General features: G+C 43.3%; 1 long non-coding RNA gene across 1 annotated transcript in view; it reads left to right on the forward strand.

Moving 5' to 3' along the window:
• The first annotated feature begins 16,151 nt into the window (after positions 1-16,151).
• LOC138297435 (uncharacterized) overlaps positions 16,152-24,084 on the forward strand; it is a 118,800-nt gene continuing 110,867 nt past the window's right edge. The window contains exon 1 of the long non-coding RNA XR_011204103.1: positions 16,152-16,311. This is a non-coding gene — a long non-coding RNA (uncharacterized lncRNA). The remainder of the gene's footprint in view (positions 16,312-24,084) is intronic.

Genomic DNA, 24,084 nt, shown 5'->3' on the forward strand with positions numbered 1-24,084 from the left:
TGATGTCAGGACACTTGTATTGACAAGCTACATGGTTGTCACACAGGCACTTTAGAGTTATCTACTGCACAGTTGATGTGTCAAATAACACAGAGACATATTAGGTGTGCAAGTGCTATTTATTGATAGGTGCTGTAGTGCAAAATGTACATTGTCCATGTTTGCTGAGTCCGTTCTGGTGCATTCTTACATGGTGATCCTACAGAAGGGGTGTGGATGATGCTCCTGACATGCTGGGGTGATGTAACAGACAGTGCAGAGGGATAGGATTTGCCGAATAGTAGGAGAGAGACATTCACTGGCAATGCTGACAAGTCATACAGTGGTTAGCAGAACAATCATTGAGTATAGTTGTAGTGAGACTGGCATTTGACAAAACGTAGGACCTTCGTCAAAGTAGGCCATGGTGCAGGGACTAGTGCTTCCGGGCACTCTTCCATGAGAATGTGATCTGTTCCATGTCTTCTTCTTCTGATGTGTGTGTTGCCTGGTTTGTCCTTGTTGTTGTTGGTTGTGAAGGGGCAACACACACCTCAGTGTTAGAAGACGTGGAGTCAGACATCCCGGGGGCTGCTCCCTGTGAAGTTCTTAAGGGCAGTACTGCTGCAAGGAGGGCCTGCTGGTTTTTGAGAATAGCAGCCACATCACGATGGTAGGCAGCCAGGTCGGCCCTGAGGGAGTCATGATTGCATTCGTGCATGCAGTGGAATGTTTGGGGTGCGAGGTGTTGTGGCAACTCCCTTACTGCAGTGGTGAATTCCTTTATAGTTTCTTGTAGTCCTTGCAGTATGGATGTTAGGGCTTGCATAGCTGCTGCCTGATCTGCAGATGACAACATGCACGAGCGCACCCCCTCAAGGCTGGCTGCCATATTTTGCATCCCCACCCGCACCTCCTTGGCCAGCTCCCGCTGTACACCAACTACAGTTCTTAAAAAGCTGGTGCCAGTGTCGTCAGAGTCCTCAGCTGTGTAGGAGCTGGCAGGTCTTGCAATTGGGGTGGTGGGTGGTTCTTCTGTGATGGCTGCTTGTTCTGTGCTCCTCCTTGTGACTGAAGGTGGGGTCTGGAGGGTTTCAAGGACCTTTTGGATGGTCTCCTGGGGAATGTTTATGGGCTCGTCATCCATGTCATCAGGGAAATCAGGGACAGGCATATCGGCAGGAGATCCATGTTCCTCTGCAATGAAACGGGGTACAATTAGTGTGTCTGTGTTGTGACAATTTTGCCATAACATGCAAGCCTTTGGATGACTTTACTTTGTGATCTTGTTTGGTATTGGTATCTGCTGTCCTTCATATGGGCATTGTTACAGGCCTATGGCCCACCTGCGTGTCACATGTATGATATAGGGTTATCAGACTTGTCTGCCTAATCGCCTCTAGGTGTTGCTTTGTACCAATTAGGGAATAGCCATCTTTTTGTCCTACTCGACCCTCCGTGTATATCTATTCGTATGGTGAGACCTTTCACTGGCTGTGGGTGTTGTGATTGCCCTGGCAGCACACTTGCCTCTCAGGACCTGCCCCAAAATCTGATTGTTCACATTGACCTAATTGTAATTGTTATGTGGCATATCCTATGCATGGCAATGTTACGATGTGATATGGATGTAGACATTGTTGATGTTTCCAGCTGATGTTGGGTAATGTGTGTTTAATTGGATTGCCCTGTTTATCGTATCAATGTCCTATTTGGTTCTCAGACTGTGCAGGTGTGTTTCAGTGACCAGTTGCATGTGTCCCCTCCTCAATGTTGTTGTCTGAGCAGTATGACATTAGTGATGTTGCCTTGTTAGCCAGGCACGTGAGGGACACTGACGTATGCAGCATGTGTGTGTCCTTAGTGCTGTGTGGCTCCTATTGCTGTTTACTATGGCTGATGTATGTGTCAACTATGGGCATTGACATTTGAGTGTACTGGTGCCTTTGTCTTATTTCTGGAGATTGTTGCAGATGTCATCCTCACCCCCTAATTTAGGTATGTATGTTCCATGGGGAGGTTACTGCCATTGGCTACTATAGCTGCACAGAGATCAGAGGTGTTAGTGTCAACTCTTGTCGCAGTTACATTGCAGTTGTTGTTTTGGCTACTGGATTACTGATAGGGACCTAGTTGATGTAGGATATATTTTGACTGACGAGTGCCAGAATGTAAGTTTGACGTAGTGGCCTTCCCACCTGTCGAGGCTTTCCCTTAGCTCCATTGTTGTCATGACAGGATGCCCCCATGGGACTGTTGTTGGTGTTGTGTTATGTCATGCCCCAGCTTCTGTCTGTGCTGGGCATGCCCCCCTGCCGTGCCCCTTTACCCATGCCACTCCATATATATGCTGACTTACATGCATTGTGTAGTAGAGATTCCCCACCCCGGTTGCAGTTAACATTATTGCATTAAAATTCCCCATGCGACTTACCCTGTATGTGTGTTGTCTCGTGGTAGTCTGCGCTGTCCTGTCCTTGAATCCCTGTGACGATCTCCTCAGGGATGACGGCTGCGACCATCTCCTCCATGTGGTCCAGGGCCTCCTGGTGTGCTGGACTCCCACCTCCAGTCTGCAGTGCTGCCTTCCTGTTCCTGGCCATTTTTTCCTTTGTCCTAAGTTTGCAGTCATGCCAGCGTTTCTTACACTCGGTGACTGTCCTGCGTACTTCAGCCACACTGTTGATCTTGTCAACAATTTGTTGCCATATGGCCTCTCTCCTGCTGATTGGCAACTTAGAAGTGATGAACAGTTGGTGCTGGTGTTCCGTCACCTCTTTAACCAAGATTTCCTGCTCCTCTGCACTGAAGCGACACTTTCTTTTTTTTCTATATATGTCCTGGTTCCTGTATGGATCATCCTGGCTGGGTCCTGGTCTGCTGTCATCTTCCTCGGGTCTGTAGTGGCATCTGGGATCCATTTTGGCTCTCCTCTGCTGAAAGGGCAGTGTTCGGGGGTATTTTTGACGCTATAGCGTAAAAAAAAACGGCGCTTTCCGGGTTGCGCTGTCGTAAATCGACCCACAGTCATTTACGTCGCGTTAAAGTTGTTTTCCTTTATGACTTGACGCCGCGGTGTGCGTAAAAAAAAATGACTCCCACCTGTTGGTTGCGCCGCTGTGCGTCCAAGTATAAATTTGACGCCCGCACGGCGCATCGAAATGGCGTTAGCCGGCGGTAAAATTTTTGACGCAAAACTACGCCGGCGCAGCTTTGCGTCAAAAAGTATAAATATGGCCCTAAGAGTCTTACTCCATAGAAAACAATGTAAGCGATGAGTTTGCAGAAAGTACCTGGTTTGCATCAAAAATAAAGCTGTACGGGCGACTGTGCATCGGAAAATTCAGTGATGCTTCGATTCCTTCCTCGCAAGGGAGGCCGTGCGGCGTTTCTTCTCTGGTTGGGTCGGTGATGCATCGTTTTTCTACCTCACAAGAGAGTGATGCGTCGATTTTCAGATGGGACCTCGGATCTGCACAGGTTCACGATGACTTTGACACCCAGGGACGATGCATCAAAAATTTGGTCACACGGTGTTAGAAAACCGCACTGAGGGCGGTTTGAGTGGTTATCAGGAGCCGCAAGCGGGTGCTGGGCATTGTTTCTCCAGCCACGATGCGTCAATCTCCCAGCCGCGATACAGATGGAGTGTCGATTTCATATGCGAAGCCGATGGTGCGTCGTTTATCAGCCACGATGCAGATGGTGCGTGGATTTCAGTCCTTGTTCTACCAATTTCACCTTTCAAGGGCCCAGGGACTGGATAGGGCACCACTTGGCAGGGCAGGAGTCTCAGCAGAGAGTCCAGGTGCTGGTAGAGGAAGTCTTTGATGGCCCTGAGCCTTCAAAACAGGAGGCAAGCTCAGTTCAAGCCCTTAGAGATTCTTCTCAAGCAGGAATGCAAACAAAGTCCAGTGTTTGTCCCCTTTCACAGGCAGAAGCAGAAACTGCAGGATAGCCCAACAAAGCACAGTCACAGGCATGTGCAGCAGTTCTCCTCAGCTCTATAGCTCTTCTCCTTGGCAGAGGTTCCTCTTGAATCCAGAAGTAATCAAATTTTCAGGGGTTCCGGGTCCAATACTTATACCCCTTTCTACCTTTGAAGTTGGTAAACTTCAAAGGGAAGTCTCTCTTGTTTGCTAGATCCTGCCTTGCCCAGGTCAGGCCCCAGACATACACCAGGGGGTTGAAGAATTTGTGAGCGGGCAAGCACAGCCCATTCAGGTGTAAGTGACCACTCCTCCCTTCACTCTAGCACAGATGGCTCATCAGGATATGCAGGCTACACCCCAGCACCCTTTGTGTCACTGTCTAGAGTGGATTCTCAAAGAGCCCAACTGTCAAACTGACCCAGGCAGGGAATCCACAAACAGGCCGAGTCACAGAATGGTTTAGGCAAAAAAAATGCCTACTTTCTAAAAGTGTTCTACACAATGAGACAAACCCACATGACCCTTAGACCTGGCTCCAATCTTTGATGTATCTTTGGTAAACTGGTATTCTAGGATGTTTCTTATTAAGAAAGTGATGTTCATTTTTGCTTAAAAATCAATTTTCTAAGACTAATTTTTGTTAACACTGAGATCTTCAACTTCAACTGATTTGTAGGATCTCTCTTGAATTTCTGGTAACAACTAGTATTATTTAGTTTATGTAAACTTTCTTGTAATAGTCCATTCTGTTTTGTAGAACTATACCACTTCATTCATCTGCCGCTTTGAATACCAAGTCATGTTGCTCAGCATGCAAATCTAGTTTTAATACAATGGATTTTTGTTATGGTGACAATGTTTTTAAGTTCAGTTCATTCTCGAATTGTTATACTCAGGATGTCATCTATGTAATTTGGTGTCCATGCAATCTCATGTACAGTATGTGGGACAAACAACACAAAAAGTGAAATGTAGGATTTTACAACATAAAAGCAGAATCAAATGCAAAACTGTGGGAGCACCATTGGTTGACCACTATTCAAAATATCAACATAGCAACCAGGATATCAGATGGCAAGTCATTGAAAAAGTGATCTTGGGTCCCAGAGGAGGGGACAAGATTGGACTACTTTCTAAGCGGGAACTTTATTGGATGGAGAAATGCGTTACGATAAATAATGGATTGAACAATTTGGAAGATTGGAAACAATCTTCAGCATTTTAAATGAACTGACAGTGGATGTACAGTTAACAAATATTATATTCACACCATGTGATGTAAAGAAGATAATGGGGTCCATGTAATTTGAACAAGTTGTAATTTCTCATAACCCAGTGGGTAAAAAAATTTAATTATTGATGCACAAATGAGGCCAAGTTAAATTAATTAATATTATTTTGATTTGTGTGAGGAAAGGATTGATTTGTTCACTTGAATAGCACAAGGTCTGGGCTTCATAAAATGACAAATTTTGTTTTTTTATTACATTTCTTTTATCTATATATTTATATTTTCTTTAAAAAACACTAACGAATACAATATTTTGATTGTTCAAGATTCTTTGGCCATTATGTGTGATGAACTCTACTAATTCGGCTCGATGAAATAGGCAGCAAGGTTTCCGCGCTGAAAGGAAGTGCGGTGAATCAATGACGCACGCCACGCAGACTTGTAGTTTATTTAACCGGTCTGCTTTGGCGCGCGTTGTAAGATACAAACGGCGTCTGCTTTTGAGTGCAGACAGAGCAATCTGATTAAGTTCAACACGTGGGATACTTTGTAAACACTTTTATGTGGTTGAAGATACATTACGTAATAGAAAGAGAGTTGTTTGCTAACGAAGCATACGGACACGGTTGAGAATATGTTTAATCAGTTTATTTTTAAAATACTCAGAGGCTGCCGGATGGCGTCGCTCAAGCTTGTAAATAACTTGGTAATATGTAAGGATATTTGCTTGGCGATACAAGAAGGAGATTTCTTGTTTATACATATTTCTATTAAATAACTTGGCTTACTGAGATCTCTCTTAAGATAATATGGAGAGTTCTTTGAAATTTAGTAAATTATGTCTAGATATATAATGGGTTTTTAACTTTGCATTCTAGAAAGTAATTATTTTATCTTCCAGAGCGACATTAAACGAAGTTTTGATGTCTTTGTTTCTACATATAGCTTAAGAAGTTTGACCAATTAGAAGGGTTATTTGCTGAAAAAATCTTAAATTTACGTGAGTAAAGACTTCTACCAATATTTGAGTTTATATTATTTAATTGCTATAAATTAATAAATGTAAATGACATACTCATTATTTGTGAAATTGTTTAAAGGTATTTGATCTAATTTTGTTTCAGAGAAATGATGATACGTTTTCTGTAAACTACTAAGAATCACTTATATAAATCCATGTAAAAAAATCCTGAGCAATAGGTGAGTGAGGCTCATTGTTTTTTGTTTTTGATTGGTATTCACCAAGATGAAATTAAATTGTATATGAGATCATTAATGAGAGGATTGTAAAAAGGATGTTTATTTCATTTTTATTTAGGTGTTACCGGCATAAAGAATTGTTCAGTCCTGAAGATGACCATATGTCTTTACATAGGGCCGAAACGTTGACTATATTGTATGTGGCTTAAATATACAAGGTGACTTCAGGACACCTGGAATAAAGGGGTCTCATTGAAGTTCACTTTTTCTTATGTTTTTTAACCACATTCTGTATATATTGAATATAACACTCTGGCACATTAATATCACACTAATCACTTTCACAGCGCCGTTATTTTAGGAGCACCTATTTTGAAAAGTTGAAGTTAAGTTTTTATAAATGAAAAATTCTCTTGATAAAAATAAATAAAAAGTGATATGAATTATTATATTTAGATATAAGAAGTCTTTTGAATAAAATATTTATAAATGCTGTGGAAGTCTAGACATATACTTCCCCGGTAGACCAAATTTGTATTTATTACTTTCTAAAAGTGGCATCTTCAAACTAACAATCTAAAACCCAACTTCACTAAAAGATATACTTTTAAATTTGGACTTCAGCAAGACCCCATCCTCCAAATTTCTAACTGCTCTGAAAGGGAATCTGCACTTTAATAATATTTAAAGGCAGCCACACATGTTAACCTGTGACAGAGATAGGCCTTGCACAGTGAAAAGCCGAATTTGGCAGTATTTCACTGTGAGGACATGTAAAACACGTCAGTACATGTCCTGCATTTAACATACACTGCACCCTGCCCATGGGGCTACCTAGGGCCTACCTTAGGGGTGCCTTACAGGTATAAAAAGGGAAGGTTTAGGTCTGTCAAGTGGGTACACTTGCCAAATCAAATCGGCAGTTTTAAAACTGTACCTACAGACACTGCAGTGGCAGGTCTGAGCCATGCTTACAGGGCTACTTATGTGGGTGGCACACCTAGTGCTACAGGCCCACTAGTCACATTTGATTTACAGGCCCTGGGCACCTCTAGTGTACTTTACTAGGGACTTACTAGTAAATCAATCATGGATAGCCAATTAAACATACATTTTACACAGGAGCACCTGCACTTTAGCATTGGTTAGCAGTGGTAAGGTGCCTAGAGTATCAAAAACAGAATGCAGCACACATCAACAACCTGGGAAGCAGAGGCAAAAAGTTAGGGGAGACTACTCCAGGATGACAAGTCTAACAAGAACATTGGGTTTCATTATTACATCTTTTAATGCTTGATTTCTATGAGACATTGAGTTGTTGGTTGACTAGAATGTGAGCCCTGGTCAAGCAACAGCCACAATCTCTTGCAGGGTGAACCACAAAAAGTTAGTAATTTAACCTATGCTTACTCCTGGCTAGCTTTGCACACCAAGCAGCCAGGTTAAACTTAGAGGCAATGTGTTAATAAGTGTTTATGCAGTACGCAAACAGCAACACAGTGAAAACATAACACAATAAAAATCCAAAACCAATTTAGAAAAATAGAGTAAATTTTATTAAATTATTTGACACTACAACCATCAAAATCCATTCAGTATAAACAGAGTTGTGAATTTTTTGTAAAGTTTTTAGTTTTAGGAAATGGCCACCTGGGCACCTTTAGCACCACAACCAATGGTTCAAGAAGACTCATTCAGGCTGTGTCCAGGTGTGGGTTTCAAGGTGGTGGAAGCATGTTATTTCCCTGTGGTTCTGAACAGGAGGCCAGCTAAACTAGCCCTTGGAGTCACATCTGAAGATCTGTGTGCAGGGCTGACCTCTGAAGGTTCAAGGCAGGCTCCGGGCAGCAAAGCAGTTCTGCCAGGTGCAACGGCAGTCTGGCAGAATGCACAGCAGGTCACAGCATCAGGCAGTCCTCTGAGAGTCCTTCGACAGGTCCAGTAGTGAACTGAAGAGTGGGTCTGAGAGCCCTATTTTTATACAATGGTACCCTGCTTCTAGAATGTTGGGGAAGTTTCCAGAAGGGATCTTTGAAGTTCCAGGACTTTCCTGCACCCCACCCCCCACCCTGGCTCCTAGCTGGCTGCACTGACAATACAATTAAAGAGGATTTATCATTGCAAGTTCATAGATGCCAAACATGACATATCTACCACATCTGGTTTTAAGAATTACAGCTTAATAAATATAATATAATAGGAATCCCTAATGTTATTCTGTGGGAGAGGTAGGCCTCACAGTAGTGAAAACCAAATTTGGGAATTTTTCACTACTAGGAAACGTAAAAAAAAAGTACATGTCCTACATTTTAATTTCACTACACCCTGCGCAATGGGCTACCTACTGCCTACCTTAGGGGTAACATATATGCAATAAAATGGGAGTTTAAGCCTTGGCACGGGGTTTTAAATGGCAAGTCAACATGGCAGTGGGACACTGCCTTCAGGCCACAATGGCAGGTCTGGGACATGTTTTACATTACTACTTAGACAGGTGGCACAATTGGTGTGCCAGGACCACTGGCAGCATTTTATTTACAGGGCCTGGGTATATGGTATACCACTCTAAAAGGGACTTTCATGTAAACTAAATATACCAGTCAGGTAAATGCCAATCAAACCATGTTTAGGGGGGGTGAGCACAACCACTTTAGCACTGGTTAGCAGCGGTAAAGTGCACAGAGTCCTAAAGCCAATAAGCAAAAATCCAGCAAAAAGTAGTAGGAGGAAGGCAAAAGGTTTGGGGTGACCCTGTAGAGAGAGGGGGCCATTTCCCACAACTTCAGTTTGAGAAGATATAGAAAAATACTTCAAAGTCTCAATTTAATAGTAGTATAAAAGCCAACTCAGTAGTAAAGTTGGCATTTATGTGACTGTTTTTAAGATGACACTTCTGGAAAGTTGCCATTTCCCTGCCCACGTCAAATGTCTATTTCTGACAGTCATGACTGCTTTTTGCCAACCTATCAGATGGTTGAGCACAGGTTTATTATTAATGACTATTGTGCTTCATCCTGAAAAGGTCTGTGATTATTATTGGTGGTGGTTTCTCACTCCTCTCGACTAATAGTTTAATTTCTTACATGCACAGTGCACTGCTTTGTGTTACACTGCATCAATGGGGCTTTCAATGGTTAGTGCATGGGTGTTTTCATTTAAGCAACCATGGGTTGAGATGCACATCCCTATCTATACACAGTCATAGACAGGCATTTATGCCAAAATCCCCTCGAGGCAGACGCATAAAGGAGAAATGTTCTAATTTCTCCTCCTTTTTCCTATTTTGCATGCGTGCTTCATTGAATAAAGGAAGAAAAGAGATATTGGCGGTCATTCTGACCGCGGCGGTCGGCGCCCGCCAAGCGGTTCGCGCCGAAAGACCGCGGCGGCCATTCTGGCTTTCCCGCGGGGCCGGCGGGCGACCGCCAGAAGACCATCGGCCGGCCAAGCGGGAAAGCCCCTTCAACAATGAAGCCGGCTCGGAATGGAGCCGGCGGAGTTGCAGGGGTGTGACGGGTGCAGTGGCACCCGTCGTGATTTTCACTGTCTGCAAAGCAGACAGTGAAAATCTTTGTGGGGCCCTGTTAGGGGACCCCTGCACTGCCCATGCCAGTGGCATGGGCAGTGCAGGGGCCCCCAGGGGCCCCACGGCACCCGTTCCCACCATCCTGGTTCTGGCGGTGGACACCGCCAGAAACAGGCTGGCGGGAAGGCGTTCGGAATCCCCATGGCAGTGCTGCAAGCAGCGCCGCCATGGCGGATACCCTGGGCCAGCGGGAAACCGTCGGGAAACCGCCGGCTCCCCTTTTCTGACCGCGGCTTTACCGCCGTGGTCAGAATCGCCCAGGAAGCACCGCCAGCCTGTTGGCGGTGCTTCCGCCGCCCTCCGCCATGGCGGTCATGGACCGCCAGGGTCAGAATGACCCCCATTGTGTTTTAACTGAAATGATCCCCTTCCAGTACAAAAATAATTCCTTACAGAACTCATACAGCCTTGCGCTATGGTGCAAGAGTGTGGGCTTTGGGGCACGGCAGCCAAAAGTGCACCAATGCAGGGAGGAAAACAGTGTCACATCTTAGTAGGTATGGCACTGTTCTGCTCTCTCTCCTTCACCCAACACAGAGCAGTAACTTGGGTTACATGTTAGTAAGGTTAGATCTAACTGTACAGAATGCTAATCAGTCATGTCTCAATTTGATTGTTTTAGCCAACTTCCCTTTCCCATCCTAGTTTCTGTAACTCCAAACAGGATTGTATATTCATAGGTATTGTAATTATGTTAGGGTGTTGTGCTCTAGGTGCACTAAACGTGATCTCTATTAAGGGCTCTTCTTCTCCTCGAGGTGTAGTGGTAGTTCAGGGTTGTAACGTCATTATAATTAATCAGACTAATCGATGAATCATTGAAATATTACTCATTCTGTGTTCATTGGGGAATCGTTGTACTTGCCTTGAAAAGTCTGATTAAGGCAAAAGGCGTCAATAAAACTACATAGTTTTACAGGATGCACATCTGAGGATCCAGTAATTTCACATCCTAATGACAGGATGGCCAGGGGATACCGCGCCAGGAAACTCATTAAGAAGTCCATAATGGCTATACAATAATTAACTTATATTTCAGGAATATTATACAATATCATGCAGAGATTTCAATCGTCAAAGTAACAACAGTTAGGATGTGTGCAGAAGTTTCTTCTCAATATTCAGACTCCGAAGATTCTTGGACTTGGCCTCCACTTGTCCTGAGGACCCGCCATATATCCTGGTCTTGGTGTTTCCGAATATTTAACATGTTTAGCCTATCCATGGATCCCCATGGGTTGATGGTAAGCTAAACACGAATTCGCATGACTGAGCTGTAAGACTTCACTGCTTCTAAGAGCTATTTCTGTCCTTTTTTAAGCACTATCAAAGACTAAAAAGATACACATTATTAAAACTGGTTTTATGTTTTTATTTATTTTCTATAGGTTGTTTGTAAACCTTTTTGTTTGCAAACAACATGGATGCGTGTTATATTCCATACACATTGTATATATGTTATTACAGTGACATTGTTTGATCTGAGTTCTGTTTGGGCCTTGGTATTTGGCACTGGTTTGTAGAACTGTTTGCTCAGTTGAAGTTCAGATCTTGATAGAAGATGCTGAGCGGCTGGTGCTGTGTTGCACAAGTTATCCTTTCATTCAAATTAATCTGATTGGAAACTGGATTTAACAATGTACTTATTTTTGCATTCGTGTTCTTATAAAAATAAATTATACATTCTGTTGGACTTTTGGCCATACGCATGGTCATCCCTAGTCTTTTTGCCTCCTTCCTCCTGGTTTTTCTGACCTCTCGCTGTTGGCTCTAGGACTCTGAGCACTTTATCACTGCTGACCAGTGCTAAAGTGCAGGTGCTCTCCCATCTAAAGTTGGTATGATTGGCTTATACCTAATTGGCATATTTAATTTACCTATAAGTCCCTTGTACAGTGGTATCTCTATACCCAGGGCCTGTAAATTAAATACTACTAGTGGGCCTGCAGCGCTGCTTGCGCCACCCACTGAAGTAGACTTTCAAACCTGTCTCAGGCCTGCTAGCGCGGGGCCTGTGTGCGCAGTTTTCTGCCACAGGGACCTGGCATCTAAATTTACTTGCCAGGCCCAGAACTCCCCTTTTACTACATGTAAGTCACCCCTAAAGTACACCCTAGCTAGCCCTATGGGCAGGGTGCCATGTATGTAGAAAGGCAGGACATGTGCCATATTGCATGGCCTGTCCTGGTAGTGACAAACAGCCTAACTTGGTGTCTCATTGCTGTGAGTGCTGCCTTCTCATAGGATTGCATTAGAAATGCCCTGCCTTATGTGTAAGGGGTATTGTCTGATTTATGAGGGGTAGCGTAGGCGTGTTTGGTATGGTTGTGATGGTGATAATAAATACTGCTTACTGGTGTGGGTGTATTTTTTATTACTACCACAGAAATGCCACTTCTAGAAAGTGCGCATTTATCTGTGCTTATGATTCTGGTGTTTTGCAGCTTGACTCCAATCCACGTCTGGGCAGAGTGACGGTTGGGGCTTTGTGCATATTTTTCAGACAGCCTGTACACAGGGAGGGTGGAGGTGTCACCAAGGTGCATCTGCATACTGAATAGTCGGGGAGAGGCGGGGCACACCTACATTTGTAAAGGCTGTGCCCTGGCCTCACACAATAGGGTCGTTAACCCCCCACTGATGTTTGGAGCCTGTGCTGAAAGGAGAGAGGGGGCACTCCCAGAACCAGTTGTAACTGGCTGGAACCTCCTCTCCCTATCATTGTAAAACACTGTAAAAATGGACTATAAGTACAGGGGAAATTTCCCCACAATTTGAACATTCTTGGAACTTGAAACTGGACACAGAACGCTGATGAATGGACTCACCAGGAAACCACCTTGGACTGCTGCTGCTGTGCTGACCTGTGACCTGCCTGGTCACTAGGAGGAACTGCCACCAACTGCACCCCTTGTGCTGGCCTGTAGCTGGACCCACCAGCCCTGTACCTTTTCCTTGATTATTGTTCCCAGGGGCAGGGTGCTGTGGCCCCTGACCCCTGCAACGATCTTTTCTTTTGCCCAAAGAAATCACCAGGCTTTAAATGGTTCCTAGCGCTTTGAAAAGCGCTTTTCTTTGGCCCAAGGAAGAATCACCGCCGCAGCCCTGGCTGCAGAATTTTCCTAGCGCTGTGAAAAGCGCTCTATTTGGATAACCGCCGTAGCCGGGTTATTTTATTATTTCAGAGCACGAGGATTGCGCTCAGCTCTGTGCCCCCGGGGCACGAGAAAATCCACGAAAAAAGAATCAGGAGCAAACCTGCTCCTAGCGGTGCCCCCGGGGTAGGGATCGCTCCGAGGAGCGCCCCCGGGGCACCGGAAGGCCCTGCCTGGGGCCGGTTGCCGTCGGAGGGTGAGAGGAGAGGAGGACGCCTCTCCCTCCCCTGGAGAAGCCTCGGGCGGCTTCAGTTTTCTTGGGAGCGGGCAGCAGCCTCCTCGAAGGCTCGCTGCGCCCCCGGACTCCTCAGGGCCCCTGCGAGGGCCAGCCTTTCAGTAAAGGGGTCTCCCTTGGTGAAAGGGCCGACGGAGGACCCTGGAGACCCCAGGAGTTTGCGGGTCCCCGGAGGGGCCCGTTTCTCAACCGGAGGGGGTGCGTGGCGCCCCCTCCCCACCTCAAAGGTTTCCCTGACCTGGGCCCCCCCTCGAGAGGGCCGGTGGAGGCCTAGGGGGGCCCCCAGCGTTTACGGTCCCCCGAGGGGCCCGTTTTTCTTTAGAGGAGGTGTGTGCTACCCTCCTCGCTCTCCGAATTGTCAGGAGGCCCCCGTTTTGCACAGAGGAGCGCCGGGGGCCCCATTATTCGTTTTAGGCACTGGAGGTGCCTCGTCATCAAGCCAGGTACTCGTAAATGGACCAATAGAGTTATAATTGGAGTTCTTTCTACAGACTTTACTAATTATAATATATTGCCTACCTGTTCTATGATGCTTTTACATATGTGTGCACATGTTCCTTTTATGGGTATGACTTGCTAATATGGTTCCCTAACTTGCCATAGGTTTTCTAATGTTCCTACTATGGGCGTTTTATGATATTCTCATGACAAGTGTGCTAATGTGATAACGTGTTTCCTGACTACTGCTTATGTTGCAGAATACTGAGTAACCTGTGTGTTATGTGTGACTACTGCTAGTTTGCAGAGTAACTAATGTGTAACGTTCTGACAACTGCTAAGGTAGCAGGATAGTACTGTTATGTGATGTTGGTCTGATAATTACGTTGTGTACAATACAGTATATTTACATATAATCTGGTGTTGTGTTTCCTTTGTGGTGGGGATATTGCGTCACATGTATGTGTGTGTTGTGCAAACGCTTTACACATTGCCTCCGGGTTAAGCCTGACTGCTCGTGCCAAGCTACCAAGGGGGTGAGCAGGGGTTATCTTGGACGTGTAACTCCCTTGCCCTGACTAGAGTGGGTAAGTTCTGCCTGGCTGAGGTGCATACCCTAGCCAACCAGAAACCCCATTTCTAACACATTCTGTTTTAAGGTAGGCTCATCACGCCTTGGGATCAATATATACACATGAAGGTAACATAATTACCAATTTTTGGAGTTAAATGACAGGTCATTGACCAGCTGATTGATGGAGTCTACTGGAAGGAGTCAAAATTCTGGTAAATGGCTGAATGTCAGAACAATAGTCGATCTGAGGGAGCTAACAATCAGAAGGCAGGATCAACCAAAGGGTGGCAGATCGATGTAGTTTGTAGAGAGAATGTATGTCATTGCTATTCTTTTGCCAATAGAGGTAGTCAAAGAAAGCCTACATGTTTAAGGAAGGCAAAGAACCAGGTATTAAGCAAACAAAGAGAAGGGCTGTCCATAAATATGGATTTTGTGATATTGAGATACCAGGACGAAATGGTGGAGATGAGAAGGTTTCAGAGGTTGCCAGCAGAATAGGGAGTTAGCTTATTACTGGATAAGACCAAGAGGGACCATGTGGGCAAGACACATATCCACAAGGTAATGTCTCTTTCTCACTGGTACCCAGGCTATTGAATGCAGATGAGGTGAGGCAATATGTATTTGTCTGAGGTCAAAAATAGATCTGGCAGGAGCATTCTGCCAGAGCTGGAAGTAGCAGAACAGATACAACCATAGACATTTGAAGAACTGCCATCGGCCAAGTGAGACAAGAAAGTTGTGCTTACAACTTATTTTTAACCATTGGAATGACCCACGTGGAGAAGAAGTATGAAGAGGCAAGAGCTTCGATCTGTTTGGCAAGTGATCAGCTCCAAGCCACTCTTAATTCCTTGACAGAGTTAATGAAAAAGGAGGGGACTCCACAATTGTGGGTGAAAGAAGAGCTGAGATGGAAACAGGCCAAACAAGATTGTTTCCCCTCTTTTACTGAAGCTAAGCCTGAGCTGGTGGAACTGCACGCAGTCAGCAATTGCCGGTATAAAGTGACACAACCATATTTAGAGTGAAAAAAAAGATTAGCTTCACAATTTGTATTTGGTTAGCAGCTGGAGTACCACTGCCAAAATTCTGGTTGACTGCTCTTGGAAGTAAAAATGTCTTATAAGGATTTTCAACTCACCTCAAGCCAAACATCATGATGGGGGGAGAGATTAGCTTTCCAGTGCGATTTACATTAACCACTTGCTAGATTTGCGCAAATTAAGGAAAATTGCAGGTGTAACAACTGACATTTTCTCCTCAAAAAGCCAAGCATAAGGGGAACTTTCATGTGTCTGAATAATTACCCCAAGGTCAAACACTTCATCTCCATGACTTTATGGAAATTATGAAAGAAACTAACAAAAATGTGGAGAGTATAATCCATTGCATAGCTCTTTCTATTTAGTTTCTCTACTGGACAGGGTGAAAATGCATATTAGAGTTTTTTGGGGTGAGGCATATCTTTCTCATAATTTTTAACAGTCCTTGCATTTACAGCGTTTAGATTTTATAATTCACTTTTTGTGCAGGCAATAGTGTTCTGTTTCATGTATTGTTTTATATTATACTGTACTACTACCGACACAAATCTCTGAATACACACATCTGAACACATTGTGCTTAATCTGAGAATTTACTCTTTGAGGCCTCTCCAAATGTCTATTAGATCAATAATAATTCATCACACTTTGGCATGAGTCTCAAAGTAAATTAAGTGATCAAACACTCAACCAGCTAGAGTCTGACACACTACATTTGGTCCTGCCAAATATTTGTGCTGTTTATAAATAAAGCCTTTAACCAGTCCTCTCAACTTCTTTGCAAAAGTTCTGGTCAGATAATTGCATGCTCTAATTCACTGAAAACGACACTTTCTGACCTTCTTCTACACGGGTCTCCTGAAGTTCTGAGACCATCATGAATATCCTGTTTCTTCTGCTCATCACTGAGATCCTCTTCATCAAAGCCTCTGGTAAGATCCACAACACTAGCAGCATGGATGAATAGAGGATGGGAACAGCTAGGATTATAAACAGTGAATTCTGGTATGGGTCTATTCCTCATTCAGATTAGTAAATCGTTACTTGTTCAGTCTCACTGAAATCTATACCGCAAACTGGGAAGTTTCGTGTTTTTGTACACACTGTTTAAGCCACTCACTTCGTCTTATCATGGGGAATGAACAAAACACATTCCCACAAATTAGAAGTGTGAATTAAAATAAGTGCATTGACATTGAATGCTTCAGGTGCCTGTGGGAATTATGTGAGCTTTATGTCGCCATAGCGAACCACTGTACAAATTTCACATTTTAGTGGATCTTATGAATCAATCCTGTGAACTCCATGTTCCTGTCAACAACTGCACACTCTCAGAGAGACTCATATATTTGCTGATCATTTTTTCCAGTGCATTATCACTTTCCTTTTTTAAATCTGGGCTTAGCCATGACCCTCTGATTTTACTAAGATGATTTATATGATACATACTTTCACATAGGATCTTTTAGACAACTCTCTTTATCCATTACTTACTTATTTATTCCTACTACCCCTCCTGGGCTATGGGCCATCAACCAGGACTCTCTAACCATCTCTGTCCTGGACATTTTTGTATCTGACTCCAGGTGTAACCCATTTCCTTGCAGTCAGCCTCACAGTTTTGTGCCATGTGTTTTTTAGACTTCCTCTTTTCCTTTTCTTTTTCCCTTGCAGTTTCCAGGTCAGAGCTTGCCTGGTGGTGTTTTACGGAGGCTTGTGTAGGGTATGACCTATCCAGTCCCAGCACCTTTTCCTGATTTCTTCATGAGCAGGGAGAGGGAAAGTATGTTGCCACAGGTTGTTTTGTTGGCAGTATCTGCCCAGTGGAATTTCCTCAGACAGATGTGGATGAAGGTCTGAACTTTGTTGGTGTTGGTCACTGTTGTACTCCAAGCTTCTGCTCCATACAGAGGGACCAATTTTACATTGGTGTTAAAAAGCCTGATCTTGGTTTGCAGCGGTAGGTCCTTGGAATGAAAGCAGCCCTTACTTTGCCAATCCTTGCCTCAATGTTGGCATCTGTGCCACTCTACTTGTCTATGGCACTGGCCCAGGAGGTGATTGCCTCATCCTCTTCCGGTGCAGCGCATGCAAGAGTGGCTACAATTGTGCTATTCATGTTAGCCCTTGGGATCTTGTCTTTTTCCCTGTGGATGTTAAAGCCAAGTTGTGTTGATGTGCATGCCACATTGTCAATCTTCTCTTGCATCTGCAAATGGATATGGGAGAGTAGGGCCAGGTCATCAGTAAATTCCAGGCCATTGAGCTGCATCCATGGTGTTCACTGGATCCCATTTCTTCTCCTTGCTGTGGATGTCTTCATGATCCAGTCAAAGACTAGCGGGAAGAGAAAGGTGAGAGCAAACAACCCTGGTGGACTCTGGTCCTCACTTGGAAGGCTTCCATAAGTCGCCCTCCATGGACTATTTTGCAGGTCATTCCCTCGTAAGAATTCCTGGTGATTCTCAAGTTTATCTGGCACATCATAATAGCGGAGGAGTTCCCCAAAGTGTCTCTCTGTCCACACTGGTGAATGCCTTCTCATAGTCGATGAAGTTGACTTTGAGGGGTGAGTTCTATTCCATCGACTGCTCAATGATGATGCGCAGTGTGGCAATCTGGTCTGTGTAGGCTCTATCTTTGCAGAAGCCAGTTTGCTGGTCTCTCAACTGAGTGTCAACTTTTTGCTTCATTCTATTCAGGATGGCTCTGTTGAACACTTTGGTGGGGGTTGATAGAAGTGTTCTCTCTCAGTAGTTTTCACTGTTGCCCAAGTCACCTTTCTTGGGGATCTTGATGAGATATCCCTCCTTCCAGTCTAATGGCATCTTTTTCTTTACCCAGATCCTTCCAAACATGGGGTAGAGCATGTCAACTGATGATTCAATGTCTGCCTTCAGTGCCTCTGCAGGAATGTTGTCAGGCACTGTTGCCTTCCCATTTCTCAAATGTGTGATGGCTTACCATATTTCTTAATTTGTTGGTCTGCTACAGTCAATTGGTAAGTCCTTGACAGCTGGATCTATGTCTGGTGGAGACTGCATCATGGCCTGGTTTGCAGTTCTTCAAAGTGCTTCATCAGTCTTCATTGTTGGCCTTTTTTACCCTTAATTGTCTTTCCAATTTTGTCTCAGCAGGTCTCTCTGGTTTGCTGTATCTGCCACAGAGTTTCCTTGTTATGTTGTAGAGTTCTTTCATGTTTCCATGGCTTGCTGCGTCTTGAGCTTCTGTGGGAAGACCATCAATGAATCTTTGCTTTCTGCTTTAAGACTTCTCTTTGCTTCTTTGTTGGTTTTGGTGTATTCGCCTTGAGCTTTCAATTTTTCTACTATTCTTCAGCTGGTGTTGACTGTAGCATTCTTTTTCTTTTTCGCTTAGATTTTGTGGAGAGTGTCAGTGGAGATCCATTCTTTGTGATGGTGTCTCTTGGGGCCAATTACCTCCTAGGCAGATTGACGTCACTGTTTCTTTGATCTTCTCCCACTGACTTTTAACTGGGTCTCTGTCACCCTCTAGTTCTTGCAGGGCTTGAAACTTGTCACTGATGGTGACTGCATAGTCACTCTGTTTGTGAGTCTCTTTGAAGAGTGGTGCTATATCGCTGACGTTAGTTAGTCGGTTCCATCCATCCTTTCTCCAGCTTTAGTCTGGGCATGACAAGGTGATGGTCTGGTGCCATGTCCGATCCCCTCATCACTCTCACATCCTGCAGGGTCCTCAGGAACATCTTGACAATGCAGACATGGTCGATCTGATTCTCTGTTAAATATTATGGTGATACCCACTTTGCCTTTTGTATTCTTTTGTGTGAAAATACACTATCACCAGACTGTTCAAGGCACAGGGATCTGCTAGCCTTTCACCATTCTCGTTCATGTTGCCAAGGCCATGGTTGCTCATGTCTTCTTTGTACCCAATGCTGTTGCTTTCAATCTTGGCATTGAGGTCCCCATCAGTATGGTCTCTCTCAAGGCATTTCTCCAGGGTGAACTGAAGGCTGTTGTAAAATTGTTCTTTTTCCTCTTCTTTACGGTCATTTGGAAGTACATAGCACTGGATAACATCCATGCTGATCCTCCTTTTCTTTGGGAAGAAAGTCACTGTGATGATTAAGGGACCGTTGGTATCCCAGGCAATCAGAACTCTATTGGCTGCTGGAGTACTCCCTGAGTATGTGGGACGTTCTCTTCCTCGTGTTCAGAATATAGCAGCATTTCTCCTGGAGCCAGTCTTTTCTGTCCAGACTCTGCCCATCTGGTCTTGCTTATGCCAAGCAGGGCAAGGTTGTATTTTTTCATCTTGATATCACTTGAGCTGTCTTGCATTGTCTCGTACATGGTCCTCATGTTCCATGTCCTGATGGTGATGGTCTTGGTTTTTCCGAATATTTAACTTGTTTAGCCTATGTATGGATCCCCATAGGGTGATGGCCAGCTAAACACAAATTCGCATGACTGAGCTGTACGACTTCTGTGTTTCTAAGAGCTACTTCTGTCCGAGGACGGGATGTCTTTTTGCCTTTTCATTGACGTTTCTGTCGCTAGGATGTTTTACATGGTGGGGTAGCTAGCACCATGCATAACCCACCTCTTTTCACAGCTGGGCTTGGTACTGTAGTGAATCCTAGTTCGTTTTAATGGGATAGCAGGAGTTAGCTTAGCCGTTGGCTTGTAGACTCGTGCCCCCGTCACCTAGTGACTTTTAACCTACTTAGCTTGCTCTGTCTTAGCCCATTTAATTATTTATTTCTTCTAAGATGGCTGCCTTGTTTATAGTTAGGCCACTTGTTATGAGTTACATTATCAGTGTCACCGTGCCAAGGCGTCAAGATCAAGCATCAAAGACAAACAAACAGTAGGTATTCACACTTAGGGATTTTCCCTCTCTATACTTTCGAGGGATTGTTGATATTAATTGCCATCCCAAGCATGACTGTTATCTATTGTTTTGGAATACACCTACGTCAGGGGACCTTGTAGATCTGTATAAATACACCACACTTTAGACAGATAATCAGAGGGATTCCGACCAGAGGGCATCGCCACCATCGCTGATACCGATGCTGCAGTCGTCTTGACGCTGACCCAGTCTTCGTGTCCCTACAGAGTCTGAGATAGAGACCTCATTCCAAGGTAACAAGGGTTGGGGGCTCCTCTCATGGACACGGCTTTGGCAGATTAGGTTTAGCAAACCCAGCTCTCCTTTAGGTAGGAGGTTAGGCTTATTCTCATTAGGGTATTAGGGCATATTCCATCCTATATATATATATCCATATATATATTTCTTTCATCTATTGCAAAATGGTGGGGGTCTTCATAACAATGCCTCTCTTCTTCACAATACTGTTACTTGCTATATTCATTATCCTAATCATTGCAGTCCATGCAACTTATCACAAATTGCAGTTATGTTAAATAAAAAGCTATTATAACTTTACTGCATCTGTGTCATTGCCTGTGTTTGTATGAGACATAATATATCTGTGAGAAAAGGGTAATCTCCGTTCAACCATGACATACCCTGAGATATCTTACTTTGAGTCCATGCGTAAGCGACTGCCATAAATCACCTTTTACTATTGTGTTTCTGGTGAGGTGCTGCTAGTGAGCCGGTAAGGATGGGACAACAGTTGCGACTTGTTGTAGGAAAGACTCAGTCGCCTACAAACAAGAGTACTGTTATCCTTAAACCAGCAGTCTTGCTCAGAGCAAAAGTCCAAACTACGACAGTACCAGCCATGGTGGAGTTTCTTTATCCATTGGTCTGCTGTTAGGTCATTCACATATTTCTTCCTCCTGTGACTGCACACAGCAAAGGCAGTTGGTCAGCCTACTTCAACTATTAGCAACTTCATTGGGAGTGACAGCAGTGTGCTCTTTCACGGAGTAGTTCTCTCAATTGCCAAGAACTAAACTATGTGATTGTGTGCTTTTTGAGGCTAAAAATATTTTTCCTTTCAGTCAATGTATACTATTTTTTGTTCGTGGGGACCTCGCACATCCTCCAACAATAATGTTTTACATAAACTATGTCAAAACAAAACAAGCATTGGCAAAGTATAGGGCTGGGAGCCTACACCAGAACTATTGCCTTTGCTTATGCTTGTTTAGACTTAACCTGTCAAAGAGTACATATCTTTAGGACATACTAGGAATCAAATAGTCCATAGTGACTGCATTATGCACCAAAATTGACCATGTGAACAAAAAACTGAAAATATCACAGGGCACCTTCTTAAGCTGTTAAGCATATGAATATATTATGCTCACGTTACTTGTTTTTCAATAAATTCTAGTGACCAAAATAAGAGCACAATTAAGATAAAATAGAACGCTGTACTATTTAACAGACTCATAGTTTGAAGGACTCACTTTCAACCATCTAAGGTTTACAATGGCTTCTGAAAGAACGTCACAACATGGCTCTTTCAGACGAAACAGGCTTGATCATCTCTTCCTCCCTCAAGCCTGCCCTACTCAGCACCTGGATACCCTCACAGGTTCTTACCTGTGCTCTAAAAATCCACATAATATAACATAACATTACACAATACAATAGAATTATTCACAAAACTATTGCACTCTAAAATAAATACATTAATACACACATTTGAGATTCAAGTAATACAGCACAGCAATTATGCTCAAGTACACAGACGCCATATACCAGTAATTCTTCCATTTTAATGTCTTCTACTATAAGAAGCCGTAACATTTTTCATCAGTTTTGCACTTGATCCAATCAAATTTGTCTTGAAAAACCATTGCATTCCTGATAATTGGAATACAATTAAGCTTTTGATACTTATTTGTTATTATTATGAAGCTATCAGATGAGGGGCATTATCTAGCTATAAATTGATAAATACCACTTTTGTCTATCATAATCTAACCATCAGCTCATTTTACTAAAAGGCTTTTCACCCGGATTTTGCTTAGTTTAGCCATTGGATCATGTGAGGCTAATATCCGTTTTTGATAGGGTTTCTGATTCTACAACACCTTGGTATATTAAATTATTGGACAAACTTCGTTTAGGCACTCTGTGGGTGGTTGCAGTTCAGTGACAATCACATTCCTTACTTTTGTATAAACATTTGCCCAGGATCCAGTTATGGCAGTGTATTCCCATGAAGGGAAAGCAAGGTACTTGCCATTACATTTCAGATTTTTAAGTAGTTTGTAATTTAAAAAGCTAAGTTGTTCTAACTACCATTTTTTTTATATCAGGTTGTTTTGTCTTCTACATCTTACAAAGAACCTTTAACTTACTTGCGAAAGAACACAAATGCTTTTACAATGAAACAATTAAATTGATACAGATAATTTCCTGTTAACTGACAAACATTCTAGAATATAGGCTAAAACCTCTTTTGGCACAACTGTATTGAAATAATGTGCATTTATCTGTTTTTCCGTCGTTCATATTAGCCACCTATCAACTTGATTCGATAGCCATTTAAGTACATTTCTGGTAGCTTATGCACTCACAATACTCAGTCACTTACTCACTCAATGAAGGGGTCACTCCTGACAGCATTAAGCAGGAAAACATCAGTGGCTGAGATGGAGACTTGTGTCTCTTCTTAAGGCCCACCCTTTCAAAGGATATCAGACGTCTCTATGTAAGGCTATTCGCAGTGGTGTCAAAAGTAGTTTAACCAAAAACAATCTTTTTTAGTTATGCACATCACATAAATTCATTGGTAAGTATGGCATATCCCATTTTCTGATTACCTGAACAGAGGTATCACTAGTGTTGGTGCAAATAGTTTTCATTACTTATTCTCTGAAGTCAGGTGTGCCTCTGGTAATACTTTCATTGAATTTAAATGTAACATATTGGCTTATTGGTTAAAAGGGTGGAAACCCAACTCAGGCAACTACCACATTCTTTCTCAGGGTGAACCACAAAAGTCACTAAACTAACCTGTGCTTAACCCTCTGGTAGCTTGGCAATAAAACAGTCAGGCTTAACTTAGAGGCAATGTTTAAAATATGTATGCAGCATACAAACAGTAATAAAATAAAAATATAACACAAGAAGAATTTGCAAAACAATTTAGAAAAATAGCGTAAATGTTACTAAATACAATGACACAAAAACAAGATTAATACAATCAGTAGAAACTGGAGTTCTGAATTTTAAAAGTATTTAGCAAAAAATAGCACCTAAAAGATCAAAGCGCCAACCACACGGGCATCTGGTCATGCGAGACAGGATCAAAGTAAAAAGTTAAGCCCGAATGGGGTGGAGCATCGTTGGATAAAAGCGGTGGAACAGGTCCAGTCTCAGCTTACCTTTGGACTTGGAAAAATCTTTGAAAATGTTCCTGGAAAAAGTCTTTGGCAGGGAAAGTGAGAAGACTGTGTCTAAGGAGGAATCTTCGTCATCAAGGAGCTGCTGAAGAGGCTTTGGTGAAGATTTTTACCTTTGAACTTAGACTATTGAAATCCTCCAGTGGGATGAGGCTACATGTTGTAAGCAAAAAGGGCTCCATGAGGCCGGATACCTTTGCTGAGAGGTGCCACTGAAAGGGATTTCTTGCTGGGGAGAAAAATGTAGCGGGAGCTGAGGTGAAGTCAATCCCACCCTCAATGCCCCTTCGTCAGCTTGGCTTACAGGTAGGTCCCAGCCTCCTGCCAGATATCAGAGCAGTTTTTGTTAAACAAATGTCAAAGTCCCAGGTTTTGGAGAAGTATCAC

Source organism: Pleurodeles waltl, chromosome 5 (genome assembly GCF_031143425.1).
Source record: "Pleurodeles waltl isolate 20211129_DDA chromosome 5, aPleWal1.hap1.20221129, whole genome shotgun sequence".
NCBI lineage: Eukaryota > Metazoa > Chordata > Amphibia > Caudata > Salamandridae > Pleurodeles > Pleurodeles waltl.